Source organism: Peromyscus maniculatus, chromosome 5, assembly GCF_049852395.1.
Source record: "Peromyscus maniculatus bairdii isolate BWxNUB_F1_BW_parent chromosome 5, HU_Pman_BW_mat_3.1, whole genome shotgun sequence".
Lineage (NCBI taxonomy): Eukaryota > Metazoa > Chordata > Mammalia > Rodentia > Cricetidae > Peromyscus > Peromyscus maniculatus.
The window spans coordinates 74,423,619-74,439,504 of record NC_134856.1 but is presented as its reverse complement, the minus strand read 5'-3'; the positions used below and the strand labels follow the sequence as shown (position 1 = coordinate 74,439,504).

Genomic DNA, 15,886 nt, shown 5'->3' with positions numbered 1-15,886 from the left:
ACCTCTTTACCTCCCCTCTGTTTAGTTTCTCCTCTCACACCCTATGCCACTGTTTTCTCCCTCACTTTGACTTCCATCCATGCCTTCAACATTCCCAACTCCTTCTTGAACTAGAGCTGTTACACTTGATACTCCTGCCTTGAGCCCAAGTAGATGTCTTCTACTTAGAAGGGAATCAAGATGGGCATTGTGATACATGCCTACAATCCTAGCACTTGAGAAGCTGAGGTAGAGATTTGTAAATTCAAGGCAGAGCCTGAAATATTGTGGTGGGACCTGGCTTCAGCAAATAAACTCTCTTGCAAAAAATAAATAAATAAAGAGAATGAAGTAAATCAAGGAAACCAACAGAAGACATAGAAATCATCCTTACAAATGACCCTGTACCTTGAATGGCACACATAAGCATATGTGGTCAATGCAGAACCCTAATTAGAAACCACAGGTCTAGAAAGATATTAACTGGAAAATAAGCAAATCTAGCTATACTACACACACACACACACACACACACACACACACACACACACACACACACCTATTTTATATCTGCAACATTATAAACTATCCATGTCTATTGAGTAGAGAGTCACATCCATATTCTCTTTGAAACACAAAAATTAAAATCTGTGTCCATCAGTGAATGATGGAAAAGAAGTTCTACTTGAAAAACCAAGCACAACTCTGAGCAAACAATTGCTTTCAAGTTTACATCTAAATAATCCATAATTCTCTCAACCATTCTTCTCCCAGAAGAAAAGATGTGTCATCCAGCATTTCAGCTCAAAATGAATGCACCAAAATTCCCATGGAAGGATGCTGCTTAAGTATGACAAACACACCACGATTCTCAGTCCCTTCCAAACAGCTGGTGGGTTTTAAATGCCTCAGATGCTGGAGGGAGCAGGGTGTAGGATCTTTAACACATCTTTAAACTGCAAAAGTGATATGTCAGAATTGATTCTGTTTATTCTAGTCTACCATGAACTATTAACATAAGGGGCTGGGGATGTATCAGTATATAAATAAATAAGTTTATAAATAAAGAAACACTTTGTTTTTGAATCTAATAAACAGGCAAAGCAGAATTACAAGTATAAGAGATCAAAGAGAACCCCCTTTAGACACTGATGAAGATATAGAACAGAGTGCTGTAGATCAGTGAGCAAGAAAGACTATCAACCCTTGTCCTCTGTGACAGTTCTAGGAAGGGTCTAGGCCTCCTAGAGAGAGAGGGCTCAACCTGGGGAAAAGTCCTGTATTACACGGCATAGAATTTCGAGTCATTCATACAAAATTTTCCTTGCTAATGGTTTGCTATTTGTACAGCAGTTTATTAGAATGAAAGTTTTAGTGAAAATTGTTACTTATCTGTATAATGCTATTGAAAATCCTATCATTGATAAAAAGGAGTTTCAATAGACTTGTTTTTTACACCTACTAGGTGCAGTTAAATAAATCATTTCATTTATTGATATTAATGGTTGTGCTACTTTTCTACATGTGTTTCCTAGCCAAGAAAATTTTTTGAAAAGAACAAAAGTTGAAAAGTGTAACCTCAGCAATCACTAACTTTGGGGACTTATCCCCTGGCACAACTGTTCATACATATGCATGTTTTCATCACATATGCAGACAGATGCCTTTGCATTTATTTGAATACTTGCATAAATATTAATGTGTATAAATGCTTGCATGCAGAAACTCCATTTATGAAATATCCAACTGCATAAATTAGGAACATTAGATACTTGCTGCATTAACACTACATAAAATACATGCAATTTGCAGGACTGGAAAAAAAAACAAAAAACAAAAACAAAGCACAACCCAGTGGAAGAAACCTGATTCTCTCAATAAGTCTGCCATGCCATAGGCAGGAACTAGGCTTTCTGTGAAATGTAGAAAGCCTTTTAATGACTCATAGTCCAGTGTCTATACAGATACTCTGGTCTAAAAAAAATATGAATGTCCTTTTGAGGAGAAAATTTGTAAATTGTTACCTATGACCCCACAAAGTACATTTTTTTTGGTCACCAAATGATCCCGAGTGCTAGCTTTTCACAAAGAGTGTGACTCCAAAGCTACAAACCATCATCTTCAAAACTTCTCTGAAAGGTTGCCAAATAAAAGGCCAGGGTCAGGAGAAGGATATCTTCCCAAAAATTATCCGTCAAGGATGTTCTGAAGAACTCCAAAATAACGTTGTCATTTACTCTTGGTTGCCCACCAGAACGTGATGGTAAGACCCAATTGCTGAAGACACCATATACTCTGGTTACAGGGAGAAATCAAGTTGGCACTTACCAGGAAGCTTCCTCCCTGCTGACTAGTTTCCATAATATTGGAAAGTGTTGTGGGTATTTGTTCCACCAATAGCAGAATGGAGGACCACTGTGGCTGTTTACTTTATTCTGTATCCATGGGTGAATGGAACCAGCAGTCTGATCTCCAACCACAAGAGAGAGTGAGCATGTGCTCTCTCCTCAGTTTTAAACAGTCATGTAACCTGCCAAGAGACCATATCCTAAACTGGTACTCCAAAGCTATTTGTGGAACGAATACCCACAACAGGAAGGTAATATGCAGACTGCTGGGGGGAAAAGTCATCAACTGTCTTACAAAGCTATGAACACTGTGAACTACAATAATGACCAGCTTAGCAAGATACTCTCATAGGTATAATAGTGGCATAAATGTTAGGGGGATAATCAATTGCCTTCTGATTGGGTTTAAAGCCAGTTCTACAAGAGAAAATGCATGTGTAGTCCTGTATATCTGGCTGAGAGCCCATGGTTTGGGAGCTTATAGACTCTGGATGAACCTAGTATTATTATTCTGCTGAATGACCACAATATCAAACTGCTGTCTAAACTGGTATCTCTCTAACCAAAGATTAGTGTACATCTTGGACCACATCAAATTTTTTGTGCATTGGATGGCAGTTAATACAGAAGCTCATAGGTCAAAGTGTAGAAATAATAAGTTTTCAGATGGTATATAGCCACAAATGGGACAGTTTTTTGTCACATTTCCTCCCTGGGCTCAGGGGACCATTCCAGAAGAAGGGATAGTGAAATCATAAAAGCCAGGCATTGGGAAGGACTGCAGCAAACATCTTCTGGACATGACAGGACTACAGCACTCACCAGCCCCAACCCGAGCTGAGGAGCCATTTGTAGTTTATGGCTTCTCCAGGAAAGTAGTTTTTCTTTAACAATATGTCTCCTGGTAGGTTGACCCATGGTGGATGGCCCCAGACCCATGGAGTTTAAAATGAACCCAGGGGGAGTTATAAAAAGGAAACAGCTACAACAGAAGGAAGAGAAGTTGGGAAGGGGGTGGAGACGAATCTGGGAGGAGATACAGGAAGGAATAGGGGATAAATATGATCAAAATCATTGTATCTGTGTAAAATTCTCAAAGAATTAAGAAACATATTGTAGTTTTTAAGTTACTTGTACACCCTTGCATATCTGATTCATTCTCAGGAGGGACAGACAAATATAAAGTCTAAAAGTTATAAAAGAAAATACAATAAGTTTCCTGGCTTAATGAATCTGAATCTATTCAACTACAATTGGCAGTTGGTACCTTCTACCCATCCCTACCGGTTCTCAATGAGAGATATCTATTACTCTTATCTAGGCAAAAGGAATGTTTATGTAGTTGTTTCCTTGCGACCACCCAGTGTTTCTCAGTTCAGTATATGTACAGCTGGCTATATCATAAATTTTACTATCTCTGTTTTTGTACCTGTTGTCCAAGTACAGTTGGACTTCTAAAGCAGTTCCCATTGACTATGAAAAACAAAAACAAAAGAGAGTCTGCATTTCAGATTTGAACCTTTTGTGTCTAATTTGTGATGTTACAGCAAAGTCTCACTGCTTACCACAGCCTGGACATTAGTTTCATCTGTGACTGATCCAGACTCAACAATAGGACTGCCACCAAAGCCAACAGAAAAGAATTCCCTGTCCAAACTGCTATTCCTGCTACAGAATGCCTGCTTCTCCCCAGAACTCAAGTTCAGTTCTCAGAAAAACCTGCCTGTGTAATACAGCTTAAAAGATCTACCCTGCTTTCCACACAAGGGTGTGCATACATCAGACAGACTTTCTGTACACACACACACACACACACACACACACACACACACACACGCACATGCACACTGCTTACACACATTTCTAGTTTGCTGCAGGAAGTGATTCCACATAACTGAATTCTAATCAGTGAAATATGGATAGGCATGATGTATTCAGCTAGCCAGGTCAGTCCCTGAACTCTTTCACAGTCCATGACTCCTTCTCTTCTCTTGAATGCATGCTGGATGCAGTTCATCCAGTGGCCAGCAGAGGCATTAGACTGAAAAGGCCTGGATCTCTGAATGACAGCATGGAGTAGAGCCTTTTAGCCTCCCTCCCTGCTACCAACTCATTGAGCTATGAGTGAGAAGGAAACCTTTATTGTGCTTAGATCTCAGGACCACCTGTTTAAGTGAGTCCCTTCCTGGTTCACACAGTACAGCTGTTATCATCTACAATGCACCTAATGTCTCACTAACAGACTGTATTAGATAATTTTGCTCCAATGTAACCAAAATACCTAACACAGCAACTTAAAGAGAAATGAAAATCCCACTGTTTCTGAAGGTTCAGTCAATAGTGGCTTTCCCCCAGGTGTCTGCATACAGCATCATGGTGGCAGGAGCATATGACGGATGGCAACTATTCCCATCATAGAAAACAGGAAGGAGAGAAATACAAGCGGCAACTAGGGATAACAGACCCTAAAGCTGATCCCAGCAAACTACTTTCTCCAGCTTAGCCCCTCCTCCTACATTTCCAGATCCTCCCCCAAAATAACCATTTCAGTACCAAATAGTCAAATCATGAACTCCAGGGGGACATTTCAGATTCAAACCATAATATAAACACATATTTAAGACATTGGGAGCAAAATGAGAGGTAAGGAGGTCCAGGAGTGTGGAAAATTGGCCAGGACCTCACAAGAGTTTGATTGGAAATGAATCTAGAAATAAACTCACAGGTTGTACACACTGAAGAAAGTGCACATACAGTTTTGTTAACCTTTTAAAACACTTATTTAATGACAATAACACCAAGTACCCTGTCTAATGCTAATGTTAAAAACATGGCAAGCCACATGCCCTAAGTCAAGGAACCATGGTCTAAGCAGTGTTCAACACTGTGGGAGTATTTTGAAAGTCTCCTAATGGGAATATCTATCATCTCCTATAATATGTGGGTTTGGTATATAATATACTATGTAGGGATCCATAGCAAATCACAAAACAAATTCATTTCTAGATGAAAAACAACAGAAAATTTGAATTTGCCCAAGAATGTGCTAAATATGACCAACAGTACCTGTGAGCCAACACATTAAAACTAGCATTCACTAATGCTGCACATGACTGTCAGCAGATCTTTATCAAAACAGCTAATCACAGCATGGAAAGACACATGATAGACACCAAGACACAGACATCCACCTCAGTGGATACCTAAACATATTTACATCACATGGACTCCATCACATATCCTTTGTAAGAATGCTGGGTAGTCAAAACCTAGCCTGGTGTGTCTCTTATTTCTTTTCTTTGTGTTTGTTTGTCTGGACACTGCTGGGGATGATAGAGGCAAGTTCATGCATGCTATACACAGTACTCTACCAATGAGCAACATTTTGGCAAAGAATAATATGGATTCTATATGTTTTAATATAGAAGCAGAATTAAAATGCTATCATTGCCTTTTAAAATTAAAGTATAAAGTTAAAGTAGAAATGAAGATCCTCTTTGCTTATATCTTAAATAAGCCTGATATTTATTATAATACTAAGAGGGATGCAAAGCACTGTTAGGGTATTATCTGAAAACAACCTTATGATCCTCATCATAAACAGGGAAGCAATTTATTTGTGAACTTATAATAATACATGTTGTGCCAGACTGAACTAATAAGATTTTTTTTCACCTAGAAAGCACCAGAAGCTTTAGTTCAGTATGCTATTCTCATTAAAAATATCAACTTCTTTCAGCAGTGAGAAGTCTATAATGGATACTAGCCTCTAGGAAAACTTTACAACATCATTTAATGAAGATATTAAATACAGAACCATGATAATCAAAATAACATTGCTCCTAGGAAATCCAAATAAAATAAATGGGTGCAAATGGTAATAAATTCAGAAAACAGAAATACTGCTGCTATTTCTGAAAATATAAAATGAAGTGACTCCTGAGAACATTCCCATGTCAAACTTCTCAATTTTCATTTCTTACATAATAACAAAACTAACATTACCGTGCCAACTCCTTTACTTATATCCTAAGAGTAACTATTTAATTGTCATAAAAATCTTGCAAGGTAAGTATTTTATTTCCATTTCATTTATGGATGTGAAAACCACCATGATGAAGTGGATGAAGCAGGGTTTGTTCAAAGCTGGGTATTTTAGGGTGATGGAGGTACTTAACGGAGATAGTGGAGGCTTTGTGTGCTGGTCCACACTTTAATCCCAGCTACCTAGGAGGGTAAGGTGAGTGATTCAGAATCTCAAGTCTGAGCAGCTTGGCATGCTCTTGCCTTAAAATGAAGTTTTAAAAGGCTTGGAATGTTAGCTAAGTAAAAGAATATTTACTTAAGATATGTGAAGGCCCAGGTTCAGTCTCCACCAGAGAGCAAAAAAAGAAAAGTTGAACTCAGGTCTGGTCAGTCTCTAAAATCCACTCTAATGCCAAACTGTCTTAGCTAAGACATGGTAGACAGTGATGATATAGCTGGGATGGGCAGAACCCCAACTCCAGATGGCTTGTGATGAGAGCCCGTGTCTTCTATGTCCAGAATCACATAGTTACCTATGTCTCTTCCCACTTCATTGTACTGTTTTTTGATCTGGTGTCACAGCAACAATTAAGTGTGAGCTTCAATCTGATGGACAGTTTCTTCTCTAGTATACAAACATTCCAAAAAGGAGACAGCCAGCTGCCTCTCCTTTGGCAAGTTCCCATTCTATCCAAATAAATAATGCAGTGTTTCCTGTTTTAATTCTCTTTAGGATTACTGCTTGTGGTGGCTTCATTTTTGCTTGCTCCAATTATTCCCTATACTAACCTTCAAAATCTTTTTGTAATTCAATACCGTTAATAGATTTGAGCACTCATCCACCTTATGTACAAGGGGAGGTTAGCCTTTTTTCAGCATTATAGGTCATTTCAAATATTCTTTGCAAGAACAAAACATTAAGAAATCTTGACCTTTCATAAAACAACCCATTTTTTTCTTTCCATATTATTAATCCCCCATTTCAAAAAATAGCATTTGGGGAGGCCTGGGAATTATTATCACCACTTTGCTCTCCATTTATGACCTGGAAGGATTCAAAAGAACAGCTAAGTGGAGCCTGATGACATACATGCATCCTTCCCCTCCCCCACCAGGGCACACACATTTCCAGGCTCTCTTCAACCAGAAGAAACTGCTTTTCTTGTGTGTCTCAATTATATTTTAATAAAATTACAAAAGGCCAAAAAGGAAAGCCAATCACCCCTCCATGCTAGTATCTCCACAGAGTGGGCTCAACTTCACATTTTCAGTGGAGTGCCTTTCTTCTGAATCATACAAAGGACTTTCACCCATCATGCTTTTGTTGATCCTCCCAACTTAAAATAAGCATCACATATTATCAACCCCATTTGGGATATGGGAGAAGATGGTCATAGTGATTGAGATGTAATGCCTGGCTGACATAGATCCTTTTCAAAGTAGGAATGGCCTTGGGAACTTATCAAATGATCCCCACATTGTAGGAACTTATTTCTTGAGTCTTTCCTATATCTTGCTATAAGGCAACACTAACCTCTTGTTTTTAACTAGGATCAGGTCCACAGATTCCTACACACACAAAGTGATGTTATTTGAAACTATTCAATTACTAGGGTTTTATGTATTTACATTCTGACTTTAGGAATCCAAAGTAAAATGGCCTTAAAGAAGTATCTTCACAAAGAGACCTGAAAAGATGTTTCCAGCATCCCAGTAACAAAACAAGAACCCAGGTTAATGTCTTGCATCTCTGTCCACTATGTTAACCTGTGTTGGCCACTGTCTAGGGTGTCTGGTCTGTGTTATAAGCAAGAGATAGTTAATGTCTGTATCAAAGCCAACTGCACTGTGGTTTGTCATCCAGAATTCAGAAATCTCATCCATAAGAACAAAAGTTTAGCTTAATCTGTATGCTGGCATAATAATAGGTTTATGTGAATAGCCCACATTTCAGACACTTTACTTAACTGAGACTTCTCTCCACATTTTGTTGAGAAGAAATGCAGCCCCTGCATGGAATGTTAGATGCATAGGTATTTATGTGGGTTTACTCTCCCAGACCTGCCAACCTGAGACTGTCTGGACCTCACTTGTGTCACAGTCACAGAATAAACACATTGCCCTAATTACATACTGTACGGACACCTTAGTTCAACGTTTGCCACTCAATTTTCTAAAACCGTGCAATAAAATTGTTCAAGTTACTTTTTAAATTTTTTTCATGGCTTAAACATACAGAGGTGAAAAAAAATTTTTTCCTTTTAGCTTCCAAAGCACACACTCACAAATACTGAGGCTATAATCACCCCAAGTTCAACACTCAGACCTAAAGAATTCCAAGATTCAATGGTGACTATTACAGCAAAATCCAGCCCAAAATCCAGGCCAAGTTACAACAGTCCTAGGTAATGTACTCCCAACATTGAAATAGATGGTGATCCTAAAATTTAAATTGTTCCCCTAATAAAACTGTTTTATTATCCCTCCAAATCTTCAGGATAAAATTAGCCTTTGCAGCACATAAACATACCACACAGTCTCCTTCCTGACAGGAGTGGTAGGTAGTTCTTTCTGTTCTCTCCTTATCGCCAACTCGTCTTCTGCTCACTCTTTCTTAAGAACTCATCTCACAACCTCATCTGTCAGTGATTTATAATCATCACCACACTCCAGATAAGGGTAGGTGCCTTCTGCATTCCTGAATCCTTAAAGTCTCATCTGTCTCCTAACCCCTGTTCCAGGCTGTGTTCTGTGATCTAGGCTAAAAAGACTGTGTATAGACCTTGAACCCACAGCCCCTCACATGGTGCTAAGCACAGAGCAGAAACCTTGCAATAAAATGTGTCAGGAAAGGTAATCATCCTGACAGAGAGGTAGGATTAAACATTTTCATCGCATCACATAATAAACCTCACTGGAGAAGCCTGGGGCAATGCAAAGCCTTCCTATATCCCAGCACACTTGGGAACAGTTCACAGGGAGAGTCTAAGTGAATGATATAAGTCAGTATCTACTGTTAAGAAATTTGAAACTTTGAAATATGGTCCTAAGCTCACCATGTGGCATCCAAAAATGCCATTTAGGAATAATCTAATTTCTGTACCAGCAAAAGACACTATCTTTGGTATTTGCCCTATGGCACAAGACTCCAGATAAAACATATAATAATGCTTGCAAAATCCTAGAAGAGAATTGCTGCATAGACATTGATGCAAAAAAATAATATAAATGAAATAACAAACATGAAAGGCTGTCCAGCACACAGTGAGCCCTTCAGGAATCTTCTCTCCCATCTGTCTAAAGCCCAGGGAGAGTTGTCAAAGAGACAATGATTGACAGACACATACCTGAATTCTGTGCAGACAAATAAGGAAGAAGAGGCAAATGTTGAATACCCTTGCAGACTGTATATGCTTTGGTGGTACAAGAAGTCATCAAGTTTTCTCCAAAAGTCATACATTATTCCAAACATGGGAATTGGATTTCCATGTCATCACATCTTTTCATCATCTCACAAGGAAAATCTCTACTTTCAGGAACCTGTGAAGTCATAGTGGTTCAGTTAATCCCTGAACTGGATGGATGGATGGATGGATGGATGAATGGATGGACGAACAGACAGAAGCAAGAAGCTTGTGTTGCTAGTAGCTAGTCAAGTGATGAGCCCTCATGTTTTCCTCAGGGGAAGACTTTTCAAATGCTCTATTTATTGAGCTGGGTGATAAGTACAAATCTCATTTTATTTCCACTCCACATTGAATACAAGTCTCTATATTCCATTTTGATGTGTAATACAGTTCCTGTTTAAAACAGGTATACATTCTTAGTACCAGAAGACTGAAATCAAGTATTATAGACATAGAAACCCCAGTGGCATTTAACTAAGATTAACATGTGTATTCTTTTTTCCACAAGAAGAAGTGCAGCTTTTGAGTTATTGATAAGATTTCAGAGAATTTACAGTTTAACACTTTGAGTCCTTCTTTGAATGTACCTTCAAAGTCTATTTCTGAATGACTACAAACTTCAACAATGTCTACCCATGAGACTCAAAAGTCATGTATCCAAACCAAATGGCAAATTAGACTAGAGTTACCTCTTCAGTCCCTGCCTCTGCCTCTCTGAGCTTTCTCCTAGGTCATTAAAGACTAGATGAGGGCATGGATCCTTGAAGTTGGAGTTGTTAACTGAAGTCCACAGTCCTCTGTAGAAGCAACAATCATTGTTAATCCCTGAGTCACCTCTCCAGTCCCTGCCTCTGCCTCTCTGAGCCTTCTCCTAGCCAGTTTTTTGTATACTTATAAGTAAATATTATATATATGTATATATATACATATATATATATATTCTAAATAAATGTTTGTTTTAAGAATATTATTGCAGGGCTGAGAAGAAAGCTTAGTGGGTAGAGGGACTTGCCACAAGCCTGACAATCTGAGTTTGCTCCCTGTCATGCACAAGGCAGAAGGGGAGAACTATCTCCTGTAAGTTGTCCTCTGACCTCTACACACGTGCACACACACACATGCAGAAATGTTAAATTAAAAATATATATTATAGTCCCAGTAATAATAATCTGTGGCACCATCTGCAAACGTTTAAAACAGCACTGGTGGATTTAATAGTTGTTTATTATGATGGTGGCGTGCTTAGCCATTTGCAAGCCACAGTCGCAGACAAATTTTCCTAAACCATCCCACACACAAAACACATATACACACAGATACACAAGGTGTCAGGAGACAAATGGGAATAATGTGGGAAGCAGATGGAATGAGTGTTTCATGGGCAGACTGAGAACACTCTCTTATGTAAGTCAGGAAAGGGGCCCCCAAAACAGAGTTCACTAAACGTATGCAGAAGACTACAGACAGCCTACCACCCCTTTATTTTCACATTAGTGTGTGTGTTCCATGCTTCAGAGTCTGCTATTGTTCTCAACAACTTTTAAGTTTAGTCCTTTGCTGGAGCACCATTACCTTTGCAGAGTTTAGAGTTTTATCAGTTTTAATCTAGCCCCAGAAACACCATAGTAGTGGAACCAAGTTTGGGAGCACTGTAAATAATTTCTGTATCGGTCCTGCCCCTTCCAAGCTTGTCATATGCTTCTGACCATTGGCATGTGATCAAAACGTTCAACGTTAGTTCAATGACTCTAAAGGACCGGGTGACAGGCCTTCTGAATTCTCTCAGTGACACCACAGCCCTTTTATTCTGTAAGCACACAAAAATATGGCTTTCCTCCTTAAAGAAAGAGAGTAAATAGGGACTTACCCTTCCGAGTACTTAGTAATTTAATGTCTCGAATGGCTTATCTGGCAGAAAAATGAATGTGAAATAAATTTATGAAAGTGTTTACAATCCATGCACAGGGGTGGACTGGAGCAACTTTGGAAGAAAATGAGGGCAATAAATGGTTAACTGCCAGCAGCAGACTCATGCTGCAGGACACACAAAGGTTCACAGCAGTTGTTAGATTCATTTAGAGAAACTCAGTTTATTTCTCCAGCAGAGCTCTCGCCAGCCAATCTGTATTACAGCCCGCGGGAGCCTTAATATTCTCAGCAGGATCAAGATTCAGGCCACACTGATTCAGCCATTTAATCTTGCACGAGAACAATATTTGGCAGGAAAAGACCCCAAAGCACCGAGGGGATATCCCAGTGGTTCATTGTCAGCACAGACTGGGCCAAGAACACGGAAGAGAGAAACCAAACCGTACAAACCAGTGCTGACGTCTCCCGCACCAGCTCTCCACTCAAAGGCGCACGGACACGCCACGCATGCAGGGAAACGCAGCGTCTACACCTAGAGAGCTAGTTCGGTCGTAAATGTGTCTTTAAAGGGCAAGATGCTTTCTTAACGTTCTCGGTGCTGTTGTGAAAAACCCAAGATTTAAAATTATGACACTACAGACAGGAGGGGGAAAGGAGACGAATGCAAAATAGCCATAATTACGCCTTGGACTTTTCAAATTTTTCATAAGCACAAACGCAAACATAGGTAAAGTATGTTTAGAACAGTTGTATGTGTGAAAATATATATTATTATATTCTTTAAGCCATCATTAAATTAACAAACTGACCAATATTTTCCCATAATTAGACATTTGTGCCATCTTATGGATGATAGTACGATTTGGTTAAATGCTGTGTTTTGCTTTTTGAGGAAATCTACATTTCCTGTTTTGTACTTCTGCTAAGCAATTTGGGTAGTTTGATTTAATTTAGAGTATTTTGAGAAATACATGCTGACAGATAAAGGGGGAATTGGGAAAAATAGATACAGAAAAATGAGAAAACAAAAATAAAATAAATAGTACCTATTACTTTACAACAGTGTAAACCACTCAGTAAAATTCTTGTGTGTGTGTGTGTGTGCATGCGCGTGCGCGTGCGTGTGCGTGTATGTGTGCGTGTGCGTGTGCGTGTGTGTGTGTGTGTGTGTGTGTGTGTGTGTGTGATATGTGTATGTGAAATGTATATATATGTTTATGGGGGTGCACACCCACATACATGCAGAGGGCAAAGGAAGACTTTGAGCTCCTGCACCACCACTCTCCACCTCATTCCCTGGAGACAGAGTCTCACTGAACCTGGAGCTGGGCTGGCAGCCATCGAGACCCAGAAGTCCTCTTCTCTCTCCTGCCCCACAGTGATGGAGTCATGCTCAACCATGCCCAGCTTTTACAAGGGTTCTGAGATTTTGAACCCAGGTCCTCACATTTACACAGAAAGTTCTCTTACTTGCTGAGCTATTCCCCAACCCCTCAGTAAGACCATTTTTAAATAGTTTTTAAATAGTAAGGTCAAAAGTTCTATTTCTTCATCTCCCAAACACGGGACAGTTATTCTTCTCATCTTAACATAGTATCTCCCTCTATGAAGCATTAATCACAGCTGGGTAGATGTGTTGTCTAATTCTGTGTAAAGTATTGCTATGACAATTAACTTTTAGCCTTTCAGAGACTACAAGCTTCCTGAGGTCAAGGGTCATGCCTGTTTCATTTCTCATATTCCCCATCTCCTAAGTATTTACACACAGGAACACTTTAAGATGTTTAAGTTAACACGTTCTCAAAGTGGCTTTCTCTTCCAAATCCTCATTTGTATTTATAGACACCCAAAATAGACATGCCTGAAAATAGAGTAGCTCCTCTGTCAATCCTGACCCAACCCCCAGTTAGTAACAGGATCTCTCCTGCACCCTGACATGTGTATGTCGTATGTCCCAACCTTTGACGTGCTGAGACATACAAAACCCTCCCTTGCTTTTGATGCTTCATAACCCATTGACTAGACCCTCTACCTTTGATAAGGCCACACCAGTCCACTCCATATGTCCTAGTGTGAAAATGAAAGGCATACAAAAAGAACTTGTTTCCCTCTTCTAAACCCACAAGGCCTGGTGTAATGTGATGTCCATGGCCAGAGTTTACTTCACATACATGCGTACTCATTTAAGACACTCAGACTCACAAAGATCCGCCTGCCTCTGCCTCCCGAGTGCTGGGATTAAAGGCGTGCGCCACCACCGAGGCCAGCCTGGGCTACCAAGTGAGTTCCAGGAAAGGCGCAAAGCTACACAGAGAAACCCTGTCTCGAAAAAACCAAAAAAAAAAAAAAAAAAAAAAAAAAAGACACTCAGGAGGCAACTTCCATTTCTAACTTATTCTTTATAGACAAAGCACTTGTTTTAAAGGTTTCAAGCATAAAATTGAAGTACAATAGACCATGCCTACAGTCTCGTGACTCAGGAGGTTGAGGCAGGAGGATCATCTGAACACAGGTATTTGAGATTAGCTTGAGCAACAAAGAGAGACCCTGATTCTAAATCCAAAGCCAAACCAAACTAAACACAAAAACTAAGACAACAAAAAAATTTGAACTTTAGCTTGCCCTCAAAAATCTCATAACAAGTCAGGTGGTAGTGGCACAAGCCTTTAATGCCAGCACTCGGGAGGCAGAGGCTGGCGGATCTCTGTGAGTTTGAGGCCAGCTTGGTCTACAGAGAGAGTTCCAGGGCTGTCACATAGAGAAACCCTGTCTCAAGAAAAAAAAAAAAGGAAGAAAGAAAGGAAGGAAGGAAGGAAGGAAGGAAGGAAGGAAGGAAGGAAGGAAGGAAGGAAGGAAGGAAGGAAGGAAGGAAGGGAGAAGGAAAGAAAGAAAAAAGGAAGAAAGAAAAGAACTTAAACCAAAGTAAAATGAGGGTCATAAGGGGAGAGCCTTAACCTCATTGGACCAATGCTCTTGTAAGAAGAGGAGACCTCAGAGCTCCCTCCCCCGAAACACACCTGCATACAAGTAAAGATCACAGAAAGACCCAAGGGTGCAAGGCAGTGATAGTTCACAAGCCAAGAAGAAAGTCCTCACTAGTGGCCAACCCACTCAACCTTGACCTAACACACCCAGGCTCTAGACCAGTGAGAAAATAAACCCCTGTTCCTTGAAGCACCCAGCCTGTGGTATTTTGCGATGTCACCTCATTATGGTCTGGATGTGAAATGTTCCTCCTACCTTGAGGCACCTGTGTTTGAATACTTGGCTCCCCCAGCTGGCAGTGCTGTTCTGGAAGGTTATGGAAATCTGGGGACACGGTGCCTAGCTGGCATACATACACCGGTAAGGGCAGACCTTGAAGGGGATAGATGCTTCTGGTCTGACTGGAGCTCTCTGCTCCTTGAATTGCCATGGTCTGAAGAAGCTGTAATATTCTACCACTTCAGCCGCTCTCCTCGGCTTTCTCCACCATGATAGGTTGGATCCTTGGAGCCAAATAACTCCTTCCTCCCTTGCATGGCTTCTGCGGGTGCTTTGCCAGGGCACTATGAAACTGTACACCACTGAAGCAGTTCTTGTAAATTTTTGTGGTGTTTGTTTTGGAGTTTTTTGAGTTTGTTTGTTTGTTTGTTTGTTTGTTTTATTGGTGGTGTTGGTGTTTGTTTGTTTTGATACTCTGGCTACAATGTTCTAGAACAGAGGTAGTTCTTATATTTTCAATATAGTTAAATTCTTAGGTGACACAGTAGGAAGCCATGGATCATACTTTACTGAAGAAGTATTGCTACAGTCATCCAATAAAACTATCAAAGTTGCCACATATTTAAGTAGTGTGTGTGTGTGTGTGTGCATGTGCGCACGCACGCACGCACGCACGCATGCACATATGCACGCACACACAGAGAGAGTATTATCAAGCAATATAAACAAGAATGACAAAATTCAAAGTAACTTCTAAAACTAAAGACCCCTCTAAAGAGGGGTTTTGATGAGAAAGAAGACTCAAAATGCATTACTATTTTACAGATGATTGCCTCACTTGGTTTTTCAATACACACTTACTGGGCATGGGCTACATACCAAGCACTAGTCTGGGCACTGGAGATCTGGTACTCTGACTCTTTAACAGGCTTTCGGGACCCTACTCCTCATAGTGGTCACCCTGCCCAGCCTTAAAACGTGGGAGGTGATTAGTCTTACTACAACTTGATATGCCATCTTTTGTTGGTATTCATGGGAAGCCTGCCCTTTCCT

At 40.0% G+C, this 15,886-nt stretch overlaps 1 protein-coding gene across 14 annotated transcripts in view; it reads right to left on the bottom strand.

The window, feature by feature from the left end:
- Nebl (nebulette) overlaps window positions 1–15,886 on the bottom strand; it is a 361,793-nt gene that overhangs the window by 137,183 nt on the left and 208,724 nt on the right. For 12 of the 14 annotated variants that reach the window (XM_076572681.1, XM_076572688.1, XM_076572678.1 and 9 more), the window contains one exon: window positions 9,701–9,893. The exons of the other annotated variants lie outside the window; for them this stretch is intronic. The gene's annotated coding sequence lies outside the window, so the exon portion shown is untranslated. The remainder of the gene's footprint in view (window positions 1–9,700; window positions 9,894–15,886) is intronic. 14 annotated transcript variants of the gene reach the window in all.